Here is a 19,027-nt window from a genome sequence, read left to right as displayed (position 1 = left end):
TTACAAATATTGTGTTTAAACTTAGTTATATTTGTTTTCAATTAAAGAAGTTCTTAAATCATCTTTAAATTAGGCATAAGTTAGCAATACAGTTTAAAAGCATTTAGTCAGTTTTAAAACCAAATAAATAACCAAAAAAAGAGCTTTATATACTTTATCAGTTTTAATTAGTAGTTAGAAAGCTCAACATATCACACATTAATTGCGTAAATAAACAATTGTTACATGTTTACTATTATCAGATTTTTTATATTGTCATGCATAACGTTATTTACCACTAAGTGAAACAAAAAAAAAGAATAAGAAAAATATTCTTGCGTTTTATTAACAGCAAACTTTTGAAATACTATTTTTAATTGACAAAGTGTTTGAAACACGTTTAAAGAATGTATAGAAATGTATTAAATTAGAGTAAAAAGAGTAATTTTTCTGGGTAAAAATATTCTTTTATGTGTGTAAAATGTAAACAGTTCTATTGCTGAAACGTAGTTTTTTGCAAAAAAATAACGATTTAATAAGTGGATAAGAAAATGTATTATAAAAATTAACATTTATTTTTAAAGCAGCTCTTGTTGTTAAATTTAAGCTATGAAACATATTTAAGTAAATCAAGACTCGGTATAAAAGCTGTTCGAACAATTGAATTAACTGTGAAAAAAGGATCATAAAAAAATACCATTGTGTTTTATACAAAAAAACTATCTATTTAATTAAAAAGATAGTAATTAGCAAACTATGTTTTGTACTTGAACAAAAATAAATTAAAATTTTTTTTGTATACGTTACAGTCGTTGAACAATAAGTAAACTGATTTAATTTACAACAGTATTCACCAGAATAAACATGTTTACTATAAATATAGGTAAAAAAAAGTATGTAGAATAACTTTTTCCACTTAAGAAAAGTTTAGTGATTTTAGCTAAACGTGTTTTGCTACATACTTCTTTTTTAGTTGTAGACAAACTTTATAACCATGTAATACAATAAGTAAACCTTTAGATGATATTTAATTTACACAAAGACCATCGACTTCAAAAAAAACTACAATTCAATTAGGCAATAAATATGTCATTAGTGGTATTGTTGAGTAGCTTATTTGTTTTATTAAAGTATGTGCAAGTTTAACAGTACAGTACACTACCGCTTAAGTACGCAAATTGAACCCGACCAAAAAGTGCGTACTTAGCACGGGTAGTGCGTACTTTTTGACGATATAGTATAATATGAAATTTAGTTGTTTGTTTTCTTTCTTACAACTAGCCACCAAATAATTAAGCCAAATAAACAAGTCATTTATTTCAAATAACATTTAAAACATAATTCTAATTTGCAAATTTTTTTAATAGATTTTAAAATGATTTATTTTTTCTATAAAAAGCTTCTACATAATTAATACATACATTTAATATAGAAAGTCAATGTCAGTCAATGATTTAAAAATAAATGTTAAGCTACATTTTGTTTTGTTAGAGGGAAAGTACTAAACTACTTTGTGTCTACCAAACATTTTTAAAACATCAATGTATGTACATTTAAGTTAAATTATGACTTAACTATTTTGTATATGCAGGTTTTTTTTAACTTTGTCATCTATATTTATTTATTTTATAGCATTACAGCTCAAATATTATTATTCTTTTTACTTTTCTGCAACCACAACATAAGTAATTAGTTTGTTAACATTTAATAATAGGCCACTGTCACAATCTCAGGCCACTTGGCCTACTCAGGATTACTCACCCTAGTTTAAAAGTTCTGAAAGTATCAGGCTAACTCAGCAGGTTGGCCATTCTACCTGGAAACATAAAATAATCTGGAAAAACATGATGATTGAAAATTTAGGCAAAAAACTGGAGTTTCTTGAGGTTTAGTATAATATCCTTTACTTTGTCTTTCTGGATAAGTGCGTACTTAAGGCGTGATGCGTACCAAAAAAAGTGCGTACTTAAGCGGTAGTATACTGTAATTATTAAAAATAAGTTATAAAACTGTTTTCAGTCTTTTAAATATATACTTTACTTTGGTACACCTGCTTCAAATCTGTTTAAAAGTACGAACTTACATCTGAAAAAAAACTACTACAGATAACATTTACTTTTATGATTTATAATTCTAGGTTAAAATTGTAATATCAAATAGAATGAAACTACTTTAAATTATCACACCTAATGATAAAACTAAAATATTGTTTATTTTATTTGTTTAATTTGATGGACAGTTTAACCTAAACTTAAACTTTTTTAACAACGTTTAAGTGTATGTCGAATAATGGTTTTTTTACAAACCTGTGATATTTATAGATTTTTAGAAAGTATTTAGACATTCGTTTTATAAACATATATTATCACTTAAGTTTAACGATAGTACTATAGTACCTCTAAAGACAATTTTCATGTTAGTATTCAAATAGTAAAAGTGTGTAAAAAAGCTTGAAATGTTTGCAAAATCTAATTAAGAAAATTAAAAGTCGAATTCTATAAACACACAACAAACGAAATCATTATTACAAGAAGCTCATTTCAAGACAGAATAAACACATAAAAAGTTCAACAACACTGCGCGCGTTTCAATTCTCGCTCGCTTGTCTCGTCATTTCCCGCGCTTTTCGCTTTAAGTTTGGATGTGAATTCTTTTGTAAGCAAGAAAATTGAATGAAATGTTTTGTTAATAAAGGCGTTAAAATTATTGTCGCACAACTTTTTTGTATTAGTAATTTTATGTAATTTTATTTTGATAATACTATAGTTTAAACTTTACAAAAACTGACTAGCTCGTGTAAACATAAAAATATTTACCATATTATTGTAAAGTCAAACTTTTAAAAGAAATTTACTAAGTAAAAAACATTTGTACAACTTTGATATGTTAGTCAATAGAAAAAATAATTGATATTGTTTTATTAATATTTATCGGAAAATATTAATGTAGTTTTCAAAATTTTTTTTTTGTTTGATTTTGTGTTACTCTAATTTAGTTAAATTAAACTACTGTTAATAAAACGTAGCTACAGTAGTAATTTTTTCAATGTACAAATACTCATTAATTTAGATTTTAAATTTGAAATGTTTTACTTAAATACTTTGAGCATGTTTATTTTTAAAGTTTGAATATTAATAGCTAAAATCATATCATCAATGATTTTTAAATCACTTGTTTAAAGATTAAAACAGCTTTGTCTAATTATTTTTTTGTTATTTGTTTGTTAGAGCCCGAATCTGATTCATTGACTCTTCAAAAGAATTGAAAATTCATGATAATACAAAGTTAAACTAGTTGGAATGCTTCTCGTTAACGTACAATACTAAAATGCATTGAAAAATTTTGTAGTTAACTTTTCACCACTAGAGGCGTTATAAAATTTATTAAGTTTTAACTTAACTAATTAAAATTGTCTGTATCATAAAGTTAAATTAGACAATTGCGTAAAATTTAAACTGAACCGATAACTTTTAATTACTATTTTATTAATAAAGTTTTTAAGAATATTACAAAGCATTTTTAAATTTACTAATAACAAAAAAAATTATTACTCAATAACTTAATGCTATCATGAGTTATCAATTCTTTTTAAGAGTCAATGAATCAGATTCGGGCTCTAATAGACAAACGACAAAAAATAATTAGATTAAGATATTTTTGTCTTTAAACAATTAATCAAAAAATCTAATCAATGATGTAAATCATTTATGATATGAACGTTTTTATCTATTAGTATTTAAACTTTGTAATAAACATGCTTAAAGTACTTAAATGAAAAAAACTAAAATATAAAATTCAAATTAATAAATGTTTAAAAATTAGAAAAATACTACTGTAGCTATGTTTTTTTAACAGTAGTTGTAATTTAATTAATTCAAAGTAGCAAAAAAACAAACATATAAAAACATTTTACCTTAAAATCATATTATTTAAAAACTTTACAGATGTGATATAGATATATGATATCTTAAAAACTGCAATAAAATTAAAAAAAAAAGTTAAAGACCATGACTGGATTAAGTACTTATCAACAATATCTTGTTTTAAATTAAACAAGTGATATTTTCTATACTTATGGTTAAGAACGTGACAAAAACACTTTTTTTTAACTTATTTTATTAAGAAAGTGTTTATCAGTTTATTACTATCAAACAAATTTAAATTATTTAGCTTTTGTGAACTTTAAGTACAAAAAAACTAGGTTTTATGTCATATATATATAAACATTGAACTACTAAAAATAAAAAAAAAATTAAAAAATTAGTGAAAAACAAATTTTTAGTTTTATCTAATTCGTTTTTCTTTTATGCTTATCTCTTAAAAAGGTTTTAAAATTTCTTGACTACTGAAAACAAACATTAAAGCTTTAATTTTTCAAGATAAATATAATTAACCTTCTTTTAAGATTTTTCACCAAACCAGTAAAGTAAATCATACACCTCAAGTGATTAAGTTTCATGAGCAGCTTTGTCAAATTATAACTGTCAAGTAAATAATTATAAAGAGATTTGCTTTAAGTGTAAAACTTTTAGACATATACTCGATGTTTAACGCCGCTGTAAGTGCGATTTATATTTGAACATATGTCAGAAATAAAATTTAAATAGATATAATAGTAATACTGTAAGAGGATGCTATTTTAGTAAATTATTTTAAGTTTAATTTGTATCATCTCCACTAATATGTTTATATTTTTAACTAGTTATTTGTTACAGTAATATATATAACAAATATAAAAATAGCAATTATACTTGTTAGACATCAACAGTTTTAGTGTTTAACCTTTATTTTTATGTCTTTTAAACATTCATTTAATAAGATATCCATTTTAAAAACACAAATTGTTTACAAGCAAATTAATTATTTATATAAAGCTAAAAATGTCAAAACATAAATTTTTTATTGAGTTTTTTTCAGGGTATTTTTTTGTTAAGGCTCAACATACTAACTTAAACTAATAAAAGTTGTTAAGCTGTCGTTAAAAATTAATTTTTTAAACTTTTAAAATTCAATATATACAGTTTTTAAATTAATCTATTAATGATATAATACAAGAAAAAAATGTTTTTTAAACATGTTATACATTTCAAAAATTATAAAAAGATATTTCGTTTTGTTACAAATTTCTACCTAAAATATTTAGTCGATGTTTTAAATTTTCTCACAAAATTGTAAAAAATATTTAAGCTTTTAAACTTTTAAAGAAATCATCAAATATTAGATGTAATGTAGTAAAAAATATTTATTTAAATGTTCAAAGTCACAAAACACTTTTTTTTTTTGTGAAAAACTTTATTTATTTTAAAGATAAAGATGTTTTACTTTTATAAATTTGAAAACCAAATTAGCCTTATAACGCCTCTAGTGATCAAAATTCAACCGTATTATAACGATATTATCATTTAATGTTGTATATCAATGAAAATAACTTTTATTTCATAACTTTGTGTTATCATGAATTTTCAATTCTTTTGAAGAGTCAATGAATCAGATTCGGGCTCTAACAAACAAATGTCAAAAAAACATTAACACTAATAAATTTTATTGCTTTAAAATAAAGCACTTAAGTAATTAAGGTAACGAAACAACTAAAAGAATATAGTACAAATAAAATATTTTTTACAAATATCATTTTACCTAAGTTGCTCTTATAGTACAAAGAAAATGTAACAAACAACGTCGAGTTTTAGTATTATTTTTGTTATCTTATATACTTAACTGCTTAAAATATGTTTAGCTTTAAAATTTAAAAAAATTTTCAGTAAAAACTTGTACATTATCATTTATTTCATATGAACTTATTTGATCTTTTAGCGACCGCTTTAAGAGTAAAAAATCTTAAGTACTCTAAGTAAGTTTATAAAGTTTTTTGCTAAAGTCCGAATCTGGTTCAATGACTCTTCAAAAGAATTGAAAATTCATGGTAGCACAAAGTTTAACTGCGTAAATTTTTTGTTGTTATTATATAAAATTAAAGTGATTACGATTATTTTATACTTAAAGTTTTACACTAGAGCGTTATAAAACTTATTAAGCTTGAATTTTGTAGTTACTACTTTCTGTACTGATACTAATGTAAGCTTGATGATTATATATACAAAAAGATATTTTGTTTACATTTTTATTACTGATAATAATTACGCAAATTTTGAAATAAAGTTAATTAAGTGTTTTAAACTAGTTTTGTAAAAATATTTTTGAATTATTTATTACTAGATTATAAATAAGCATAAAAACTAATATATAATTAGTCTATGTTAAATTATAATTTTTCTTCAAACAATCTTTTAGCATTTTAAAGATAAAAAAACGTGTTTTTATTTTGTTTGGATTTTATTAGCAATCACGTTTTAATAAAAGTAAAATAATATTGTAAGTTACATTAAGTATAAACTTTATGATACTCAACTAACAACACTAATATTTAAAAAAAATATTTTACAATTGACTAACAAAATTATAGTTTCTCATGTAAACACAGTTCAAAATTCATATCAAAACTGTAAATTTAATGTTTAAAAAAACAGCTCTAAAATTTCATTTGCTTTTGTTAATATAAGTAAAAATTTAAAATACCATGATGAACATTCCCAAAAAAATTCAGAGTTTTGTGCATTCTCTTATTTTTAACAATGGTTTAATACATATTTATTATAGATTTATTGTTTTTTTTTGTACAATTGAAAAACTACAAATAAAAATTTAAATTTACTAAAAGTAATTTTAAAGGTTCATAAGCATTAATACTACTTTACTAAGTATGTACGTAGATGTAATATAACAACTTTAAACAAATAGGTTATATTTTAATTCTGGTTATGTTTTTGTCTTAACTACGTGGTCTCCAGTAACTTATAAACTGACTGCTTTACATAAAACTAGCTTACAGTGATAAAGTTACAAAACTTATTCCTAAGTTATGAATAAAACACACTTCGAATAAATACAATTTACTTTATTTAAAAAAATAATTAATAATTCTCAAGAAAGAAACTATTAAATCACGACACAAATAAAACCTATAAAAAGTATTAACAATCGTAAAGTTCTATAAAATACTATCATCAACTCCGCGATGTAGACGTTTTCTTGATTCTCGAAACTAAGAATTGAGCTTAGCCTTTTGAAACGTCTTACAGTAAGTAAAACAACTATCGCGTATTTAAAAGACAAACACAAATATATACGCACTAAATGAATTTAACTCCTAAAAATAAACAATGTTGTTTGTTGTTTTGGGATTTGGGAATATTGTTTTACGAAAGCTTATCAAATGTTTTTGTTGTTACAAAAGAATCGTTATTTTCCGTATTTATCATCACGCTTTAAAAATATAAAATGAAATGTTAGTTTCATTACAAAACAATAAAAAGGTAACTTTAGATAAAAAAATTAGAAAAATGATATTATATTAGTTTAACCAAAACTTATACTAAGTTATTTTTGTAGTATTTTCTTATAGCACATAACATTTTAAAATGAATGTTATAAAACCTAACAATCAATAATAAATGTACAAAGCTTTAAATGATGAAAAAACTCAACAAAAACGTTACTAAATTTATAATTTTAATGAAAATACTAACTCTTTATTTCGTTTATTTTTTTATAGCACAACATTTTTTTGATTTTTAGAACAACCTAAAACAGTATTGAAAATTTTTAAGTACCAATACAAAACGAAAACATATACTAACGATTCTTTTACATAAACAAGTAAAACTATTGTCCAATTTTATAAGCTTACTACTTATACAAACATTGATTTGTAATGTGATTAAAGTAAAAAAATCATGACTTATAAGATTTAATGTTGTATGATCAACACACTTTAGAACTATTTGATCTATAATAGTGTGACTAAAATAAAGTTTTTTGTTCTAAAACTTAACTTAACCTAGATAATGGGTTAAAAGCTTTAAGTACATAGTTAATAACAATCCAGCGCATTTGTAGGGACCAGGCACGTAGCTTGGTACGTTTCTGCAAATCTACATAAACGTATACTTATGTGCGCAAAAACTTGCTTTTATTTAAGCTTGAAAAGACTCTGCTTTTTTATATTCATTTATACTTAGTTATGCACTTCTGAGAGAAAATTTTGACATATATGTACTCTTTAGCACTTTAAGTGTCATAAAAATTAAACGAATTAAGTACACCTAAATTGTGTACATTTAGCGCATTACAGATATAATTTGTCAAAAAGCTGCATTGTAAAATTGATTATGATGGAAGCAGTAGCTTTTTCTTCAAAAATCAAAATCATTCAATTTTAAGTTTTAAAAATTTGCATAAGTTGTTGTTACTATTGACTACGTTAAATGCTTGATTTTGAAAACAATATAAATGTTTTTGAGTTAAATCGTGATTTTCTTACACTTATTTTCAATGAAAGTTTGGGTTTACACAAGTGGCAACACATAACGAGTCATAGGGGGTGTGGAGCAAAATAAAATGCCTTGTATTTAGTTATCACTAATACTTCAACATTCCATTTTTGAAGTATTAACATAACTGCATATTAATTAAAGGTATTTTTTATTGTTGTGTTCCCGCTAGGACGTTATCACGCGTCATTTTAGATATTTTAATTTTTGCAGATTCATAACTTTTTTGAGCTAGCTACGTTCCTGGTAGGGACTTATAAGGTGATATTCATCCTCAACAAGACATAAGTAGCAACCTGTTTTTTAGTTTTTTACTTTAATACCTATTTATCAAATTTTGTTATTATTATTTTAAAAAGTTGTGACCTAAAGATGGCTTTGAACGTTGTGAAATCGAAATCACTATTTGACACAAATAAGCAAAAAAGCAAAAAACTTTAAACCGAAATGGGAGAAACATTTAAAACTTAAGTATTAAAAGTTAATTAACAAAGTCGTCATTTATGTTATCCAAATAATAGTTCTATTTGAAAAGCTTCTGAACCATTGAGGTGTTTATTATCTATTTCTTATACGTTAAATAATGTAATTACTTTAAATTGTTCTAAATAAGTAATAATTATTCGAATACAACATAAAGTTTAAACGTACAAATTACACTTTACCTTTTCATTGTTTTTCTTTAATGTATCATTTAATAGATACCCTGTTTCTATAGATAATTACTAGTTTGCAAAAACCTTGAATCAATAAAATAAAGAAAGGTCTAAATTTAGAAAAAAACTGTAAAATATTTTTATGTAATGTCAGTTGAAAAATGTATATCATTATTTAATTAACGAAAAACTTTAATTAAACTAATTTAATTGCTTTTTTATTTACAAAAAGAACAAAATGATAAATCGGGACATTTTTTTGTTTTTTTCTAAAGATTACATAAACTTAGGAAAATTAATAACTTATATATTCAAAAAGTTTTTTTCTCGATTAGTTATTGGTGTATTTTATAGCTTTTAAAACAACAAATTAGTTTAAATATCTTTAAAAGAACAACAAAAAATTATTTTATCGGCTCTAGCACCAACCGAACTCAAAATAAATTCATTTTAGCTCTACAATTTAGCTACAATTCTGTAAAAAATGTATTCTAAAACCAACGAATGAAAAAATTATTGAAATTTCCAATTTTTTAGTCAAGAAAAACTACTCACATTTTCCCTTATTTTAAAATGATTCTCGTTAGTTTGGTTTGTTATTTTAAAGTTTTTGCACTTGCATTACACTTGTAATATAACAACTTTTATTGCTTTAAAAACTTGAATAATATAGAATGAATATATAATTGTCTAGTTTTTTCTTAATTTACTTTTATATTGTAGAAAAAAAATTGTCAAGTTTTAGTATTTTTTTCTTGTATTGTTTACTTTCGATCTTAAGGACATTTAGTTTTAAAGGTTTTTATTGTTTAAGTAAAAACATATGTTGTTATTTATTAACATTAATTTCACTTATTAGATTTTCTAACCGCCTGGTTCAAGAGTAAAAACTTTTTAGTACTCTGATTTATTTTATGACTTTTGTTTCTTAGAGCCAGAATCTGAATCATTGACTCTTCAAAAGAATTGAAAATTCATGATATTACAAAGCTAGCCAATTAAAAATGTTTCAATTAGTATAAAACAATAAAGTGATGAAAATAACTTAGCAGTTTAATTTTTACCACTAAAAACCTTATAAAGCTTATTAGATATTAATTTTGGTCATTTTTATTATTTATATTTAACTATTAGTATTAGTATCTTATAATAAGTATCATTCCTTGAAATTCTAAGACAAAGCCCACAATTAAGGTTGATACTGAAATCAATGTTTGATTAGTTTGTTTAACTAAAACTGAGTAAATAATTTTTTTTTGATCTCAGAACAGTTTAGGACAACTCAGGATACCTTATTTTTACTTTGTTTGACTCAAGATGGTTTTGTTTTATTATGAAAACTCAGGATAGTTTTAAGGTTTCTAAAAGTCTCAGGACATGATATCCCGATGTGTATTAGATTGTAAACCTTGTAAAGATTGGTCGTCTTATTAAAGAGAGATGATAATTCCATCAGGACTCGAGCTTGGTACGCAAGACCGGCAACCGAAACCGAATCGGCACACACTTTGAACCTTGTGAAACAAACGTTATCCATTAAATACACCTTTGTAGCTTTTTGTACCGATCTCGTTGACTACAAACAAATCAAAGTAAATTAACTATAGAATATTTACTTTGTTTATAATTTTCAACTTAGCCTAAAGAACATTTTAACGTCCAAACTAATTTTTTTTTTAATCAAAAAAATTAGTAAAGTTTTATTAAATTTATTTTAATTTTGTTTAAGATTTATTTGATTTAAAAACAAAGCTGAACCTAATAAAATTAACTGTTAAAATAAAATAAAAAATATCAATAAAACCTAAAAACAACGCCTTAAAAGTTAAATTTTTTTTGGTATTAATTACTCTTAAAAAAGTAGCATAAAAAGTACTTAATCAATTTTAATTCAAAATACATATACTTAAAAACAAATACTTTTAATTATTCTGTTTGAAGTAAAACAACTAGCATCAAGAATATTCTAAAGCGTTCTTACGGAAAAGACAAGCAAATTGTTTTCCGTGAAATAAAAAGTAAAGATTTAGATGAAGCAATTAAAGCAGTGCAAGATGGATGGCTGCTTTAGTTCACAAATCAATGCAAGTGGATAAAAATAAAGCAAAAGTTCTTATAAAGTGTTATATTACCTCTTAAATCATATGAGTTTTTAATTAAAAAAGACAAGCTCATCGGGTTTCAAATGAATAAAGTTGTAAATTATGAAATGAAAAATTAGATATAGACCCACAAGAGCATTCGCTTCGAGGTATTTAAAAGACTATTTTAAAGGGAAAGAGTTCTAAGGATGGAAAAAAAATTCAAACTGGACTCGAAATGATATATCCTGAATATTTTAAGAGCAGAATTGCTACGAAAGGAATTGCGATAACGGAAGACCTTGTCAGATTTCAAGGTTGCTCTGAATTCGGAGGTGTGTTGTCTTCATCTTACACGTATCAGTTTCCTGTCCACCACGGACACGAGTGTATGAATAAAATGAAGTTTTCCGATTTTTACGATAGGAAATTGGCTCCTAAGCTGAAAATCAATCCGGATCACGGGCATTTTTACTGTGTAAAGAAGTCTCTGAAAAATTTTATTTATAGTAAGCTATCGCTGCTGAGGTTTATCAAATAAAATCTAACACTGTTTAAATTGCTTTTCTAAAATACATCAACATAAGTATAAATAACTATGGTCGTAAAATATTGTTATTTGAAAAAATTGAAAATTTTCTTCTTTTGAACATAGTAAGAACAAAATATGATAAATACTTAAACCAACTACACAAAATTTATATAAAAACATAGAAATTTTAACAACAGAGATCAAAATGATGCAAAATTTATTTTACTGTAATTTTTTATAATATTTTACCATCAATGTTTAATGAAGAGTTGAAACGTCATTATGTTAACTAAACTACTCATTTTTTTGTATATTCTTTGGTTTTTATAGTTTGTATACCAAGTTATGAGGTTTTAAGTAGTTTAACACATTTTTACATGAACTCTAATTAGCTTTAAAGTTTATAATAAATATTCAAACTATTGCTTATAAAAACTAAAGATAAAAGCTTTTATATTTTATAATGTTTTAATTTTCACTATTATATTTCTTTTTAATGAAAATAAATTTTTATGGTCAAAAATCAGAATAGAAATTTTTATGAAGACATAATAATGAAAAAATAAGTAAGTTCTAATTAAACATTTACTTTTCATTTTTAGTCTAACCTAAGCTCAATTGTTTTTTATCGGTTTTTTGACAAAAATAAACTTTTTTCTTCAGTATAACTACTCAAAATACATGTTAGTCTTAGAGAAAATATAAGCTTTTAAACAAGTTTTTGTCACTTTTGTAGGTAAGCTTCAGCTTTAGTAGATAGAGTATTTTCCAAGTCGTCGGGTTTTTTAAATTTCTCTTTAACAAACCTAAAATTAAGATAAACTTTGAGGAAAATCATTAATAATTAAATAATTCAGTGAAAGTTATCTACTTCTTGAAGTTGACATAATCTATTGAAAATTTATTTACTCTACTTTCATAGCAATAAAGTAAACAATCATTTGGAACAAACGTTCTAAAATGTTTCTAAATCAATTATAAAAAAGGCGATACAAAGCCACTGCTTAGCATAGCACGATATAAAAATCTAATAAAACTGACTTGAAATGTATTAAATCTATTTATTATATAAAAAAAATTTCATTAATCACAAAGTTGATTTTTTAAAGATTAAAAAAATTTACAAAATCAAACATTGAAATTAACTTTAAATGCCTATGGAATTAAAAAAAAATTAAACTGATATCAACTTTGTAAGGTTCAATATGTTTTTTTTTATTAAGCTATCATATTTTTAAAAGTTTTAAGTTATTAAGAAAAACTGATTTTAAGAACTAAACTTTGTTTGTTTCCAAAATAAAAAACCAAAAATACTTATAAACAGATCTGTCAAGCAAAGCCAAAAAGTTTGTAAATTTTTCTTGATATATTCTATATAAACATTAAGTACATTGTCAAGACAAAACATCACAAAAAACATTTACATACTAGGCTAGTTTGAGGTTACTTTATTATAAATGTAATTAGTCACAAAGGGTACAACTTAAAATAAGTGTTGCTAATGAGCTAACAATCATATAAACAGACTTTTCTATTTGTTGTATCTTATCTGAAGATATAATACAATTGTTAGTGGTCAAACTCTAGTACAGGGGTCGGCAAACTGCGGCCCGCAGGCAAAATGCAGCCCTCAAAGTCTAAACATGTGGCCTGCGAGGTTTGAAGAAAAAAAAACTATACAAAAAATATACTATTTTAAAACCATAAAAATAGAAGATTTTGCAACAAAAACTTACAGTTAGACTCTTAAGACAATGAATACTCTTTATTAGTGCTCTACCTTTGTTTATTTTATCATACTTTTATGTACTAAAATAGTACTTTTTCTACTGATTACTTCAACTATTTTAAAAACAACTGAGGCCCTTGAAGAATTTTTACTAAAATATGCGGCCTGCGAGCAATTATTTATAAGAAAATTGACTAGCGAGTTACAAATGGTAACCGACCCCTGCTCTAATATGTCAGATAAACTAGTTAATGATAATTAATAGTATTTAAAAAATAAATATATTTTGTTTCAAAACAGCTAAAGATAGAATAAGTTTCAAAAATTTTAATATTTTATGATTGTTGCATGCAAGTTTAGAGTTAGGAGAAACAATTTAGGCAATAGCTAGTAAAGGGGCGAAAGGAGGGGAAACGATTTTAAAATTTTGAAACTTACACTAGATATTGTTGAGCTTAAGTTGCAGATAAAGAGAAAAAAATGGTTTTAGTTTTTTTAAAATGGTAATTTATTGAGTAGTCTTGTTGGAGGGGGCCATAGCTTTTTAAATTTCTTTAAAGGAGGCCATTTGAATAACAAAAGTTTATGAAATCCTGCTTAATTTAAAAAATGTTTAGAATGTTTACACTTTTGCTTTAAGACTTATGAAATTAAAAACAATTATGTAATAACATCTTTTTTAATATGAAACAAAACTTTGGATTGAATGACTTTTAAAATTCTATTAGTTTAAAATCTAATAAGAATTTATAAGGGTTATGTAAAAATAAATCCAACTTCAAATTAAAAACATTAACAAAGAATCCATAATCTAATTTAAATTAACTATTATTCATTAAATGGTAAAAACAGATCATGATGATATAAAAACAAAATAAACAAAAGTTGAAAAGAGAAGATTTATAGTCAGAAATTAATAATATTCCTGTATAATTTAGATTTTCTTTTCAACATGACCATAACATTTTTTAAGTTATTATTGCAATTTGATTGTCAATACAATGAACCCAGGTATCAAAATCTAGGCTTTTTAAACTAAAATACTCAAAAAGTATTACGAAAAGTATTTCTAATTTTTTTTATGAATTTTTACATACTTTACTCAAACTCATTGGTTTATATACCGTAATTAGAATAAACAGACGGGTACCTGCATGGCTTAGCTGTTTGGTTCCCAACTGCCGGTCTTGTATCCTGAGTTCTAGTTTCGGTGGTCGTTCCTAATGGGGACGACCACTTAAGTATATAATAACGTGATGAGCGGCTAGCACTCTTGTTAGACCGATGTGCATTAGATTGTAAACCTTGTTAGGATCGGTAATCTATTAAACGGAGATTGTATCTACATCGGTACTTGAACTTAGTACGCATGACTGATAGCTTAAACCAAATCAGCTGGCTGTCCAGCGCCGACTTTTTTCTATTTTAATAGCTGTATCCTAATTAGGTTTTCTGTTACTTAAAATAAGACTGACTTTAGTAAAATGTACCATACTTTACGACTTAAAAAAAATATGTATGTGAATGTGCTCAGTATTTATTTAGGTCAGGGTTTCCTAGTTTGTTTTTATAAGGCGTAACATTTGAAGAAAAAAGCAATGGCCTCCTCCAAAAAATTTCTCAAAAACCAACCCTTAAATACTCCTAAGATCTTTTTTTTTTTTTTTAACCATCAACTCCTGAATATCTAGTGTAAGTTTCAAACTATGAAATTATGGCCATACACAACAGCATCTTAGACAACCATGCTAAATCAAACGAGCGTAGACTATATCTAAAAATAAGCTGACAATTTCTTACATGTTTAGCTGTGAACGATTTAGCTGCGCCACTTTTTTAACTTTACCCTATTTTATTTTTCAAATGATCTAAAGTACAGTAACCTGCCAACTAGGTACACATTTTTAAAACAGCGTAAAAGTGCGTACCCAACCTGCAATGCGTACCTATGAAATTTCGGCCTTTAATTACCTACATTAAGCCTACTTCAAAGATATTTAAAACCACTCCAGCTAACAAATGACTTTTAAGTAAAATTTCCGAACAAAAAATTCAATTCTATAAACAAAATATATATGTTGAAACCACATACACAAATTATAATGTAATGATATTAACATTTCATTTTATAATTTTAAACCGTGTGAATTAATATCGAAATTTTCGTAAACAATAAAAACTGCGATAAGCTTTCTCATCGAAATTTTCGTAAACAATAAAAACTGCGATAAGCTTTCTCATCGGAATTTTCTGTAACAATAAAATGAATGATAAGCTTTCTCAAAACAATTATACCATTCCCATGTAATGATATCAATATTTCATTTTCCTATTTTAAAGCGTGTGAATAAATACGGAATTATCTGTGACAATAAAATCAATGATAAGCTTTCTCAAAACAATTATACCAATTCCCACCACAACTCAAGGGAGTTAATTTCATTCCGATGCGTATATATAGGCGCTTGTCTTTCAAATACGCGTTAAAGTTAGTTGTTACTTACTGAAGACGTTTCATTAACTTGTTTCGAGAAAACGTCTACATCGCGGAGTTGATGTTAGTATTTTATATAACTTTACGGTTGTTAATACTTTTGATAGATTTTATTTGTGTCGTGATTTAATAGTTTCTTTCTTCAGAACTAAGAATTATTATTGAAAACAAAGTAAATTGCATTTATTCAAAGTGTGTTTTATTCATAACTTAGGAAATAGTTTTGTAACTTATAATTGTAGCTACTTGTAACTAAAGCTGTCAGTTAGTAAGTTACTGGAGACCACGTAGTTAAGACATAAAACATAAACATCTTTAAAATAACCCATTTGGTTAAAGTGGAGACCACGCAGTGTCTTTTAAGAACCTTGAATCTTCTGGTTACAAATCTTTAATTAGTCAACAGAATAAATGCACACAAACAACAATGACGATATCAATCTTAATAATTCTCATCAAGCAGAAATGATGAAAGATAATGCTGAATATTATTCGTCAAACAGCATTCAACAACAATTTAGAAAATCAAGCGAAGTTAAGCAGCTAACAAATGAAGAAGAAATAAGAATTTTGCAAAAGCAAATTAAAAAGTTAAATAATAGATTAAAGCAGTCTAGATCACCACATTACGAACGTGCGATGCTAGAAAAACGCGAACCTTTTAACGATAATTACGAAAGTAATGATACTAGTTTTGATAGTTTTAGCGATACATTTAAGGCACAAAGACTAAGTAAAAAGTTTAAAAGATTAGACTTTGTAAGAAACCCTCGTGACACTTTAAGATACTTTGAGGAGGAAATATTAAATGAAATTATTTCTAGTAATTCAGAAAAGTATAAGTTTTTAACTGGGTTTTGGCCGAGAGAAGAGTTGTCAGATTATTATAAAATGACAGAACGAGGTGAAAGAAATTACAGTTCTTTAAAAAACTTTTTTATTAATAGGGACAATCAGTTAGCTGAAATTTTAGATAAAGTTCCAGTTTGGAATGAGCGTACAACTTTTAATAAAATATTTGCTACAGCCGTGAGTTGGGCCAAATGTCGAGAGCAGGACAGAATTAAGTTTTTTCTTGCATACTTAATGCCCTTTTCGATCAAAGATAAGATTAGGGGACATTTTGATGAAAGCTTAGAACTTTTTAAAAGAAAAGGACAAGCCATATGGAATGCTTATAAAGAAAACGCATTAGTACCTAAGCAAGTTAATTACAATAGACTACAGCAGTATGAGCAAAATCATTATAAGTCTAAAATAAGTTACCATAAGCAAGTTCGACCTAATCATCAACAAAATTTTCATTTAAGGGATAATGGTATTAATCATATTTACAATTATCGTCAACATAACCAAGATAGAGATAGTTTTAAACTAAGAAAATCATACAATGGGAATAGTAGTAATAATGTTAACATAGCACAGTGTTTGTCATGTCATCAATACTTACCTACAAAAACATTTAACATAACTAAGGCGTCACAAACAGCCGAAGAAAAAGCTCAAGTAACCAAAAACACTATAGCAGTTGGAGTAACTGGTCAAGTAGCATGGTTTAATGTTCGCAAAGGTTACGGGTTTATTCATCGTGATGATCAGAACAGCGATATTTTTGTTCATTATACAGCTATCATCAAAAACAACCCGAACAAATTCTTAAGGTCTCTTGCACAAGGAGAAAAAGTCCAATTTGATATTGTTGTAGGTAAAAATAACATGTCAGAAGCCGCAAACGTGACAGGTCCTAATGGTAAAACAGTTCAAGGGTCTAAATATGCTGTAGATAAGAATTCAAACTACAACCAAAAGTTTCAACAAAAAAGATTAAGCGGAAACTATTATTCAAGTAACCCTCAACAGCGGAAAAGAAAAGCTAATAGAGCTTATAAGCAAGTTTTTGTTTTTACAGCAAAACAAGCTAAACTTATCAAAGAAAAACATCAGAAACAACAGCAGAAAAATATCAGTTACAATAATAAGTATGATAGCAAGCCAAAATATCAGGTGCCAACAGTGCAGCTTAAAAGTTATAAACAAGACTCAGGCTATTACAATTCTTCAAAAACAAAATCACAAACTAGCGTATCAAGCAACATATTAGCTAAAGAGAAAAACAATTTGGCAGTACTTAATTCCTTTGACAAAAAAGAAATTATAACACAGAATAAAAAAGAGTCAGAATTACTAATAGCAGGTCTAAAACTTTTAACATTTATTATAAAGCCCTTTTGAAAATAAATTATAGGTATTTTCGAAAAACTTTAATAATGGTAAAAAATTGTAATTTTTTATTAACATGAACATCTATTTTAATATTTTTTAAACTCAGGTAGTGTTTTTAAGAAATTATACTGAAAGAAACTATTAAGTGTGTTTATTTTGTATTTTTTTCTGATAAAATTTCTGAATTGTAAAATTTTATAGCTTTTTTACTTTTAATGATGTGTTACAAAGTTTTTTATATTGTAAATTACAGTTTAGTAATTGAACTATTAATTAAAAGCTATCAAATAGCAATTATAAAATAGAAACGTTTAATATGCCTATTTTTTTATATTCAAATTTTAGTAACTACATTTTACTCTAATTTTAAAACAAAATTAAGTTATCAGATTTTTTTGCTCGTAAAATAATCAAGTTCAAGTTTAAAGCTTTCAAGTTCGACTCGTGATAAATTTTTCCTATAAGTTTTGACTTTAAAGTACTTTCAACTCCCATTTAGTTTTGACTGTTGACGATCAAAAAGCACTCGCTAAATTTTTCTCTTTATAAATTTCTATAATGCATAAGTTTTGTGTCGCTTTAAAAAGAAATACTTTATACTTGAATCCTATAAAAGTTTGTGCATGGAAATACTACTTATTGTTTTGTAAAATACTTTAAAGAAAAAGTTTTCTGTTTTGTTTATTAAAGTTTGCGATTTAAATATTAAGAATATATGTTTTTCTAAGTTAAAAACAAAATTAAAATGTTTCATGTGTTTTAAAATATTGATTTTCTTTTAATGCCCCTTTAAATGGTTAAAATGTTTTGTTTTGTATAAAATAATAGGTTTAAACGTAAATACTGACAGTTTCGTTATTGCCTTGTGGCATAATAACATAGTAGTTTTTACTAAACTTTCTTGAAAGAATATCTCAACTTATTTTTTTTGAACCGCGTATTT

The sequence above is a fragment of the Thalia democratica genome, chromosome 9 (genome assembly GCF_965202585.1).
Source record: "Thalia democratica chromosome 9, ktThaDemo2.hap1.1, whole genome shotgun sequence".
Lineage (NCBI taxonomy): Eukaryota > Metazoa > Chordata > Thaliacea > Salpida > Salpidae > Thalia > Thalia democratica.
Note: the sequence above shows the minus strand (reverse complement) of the source record.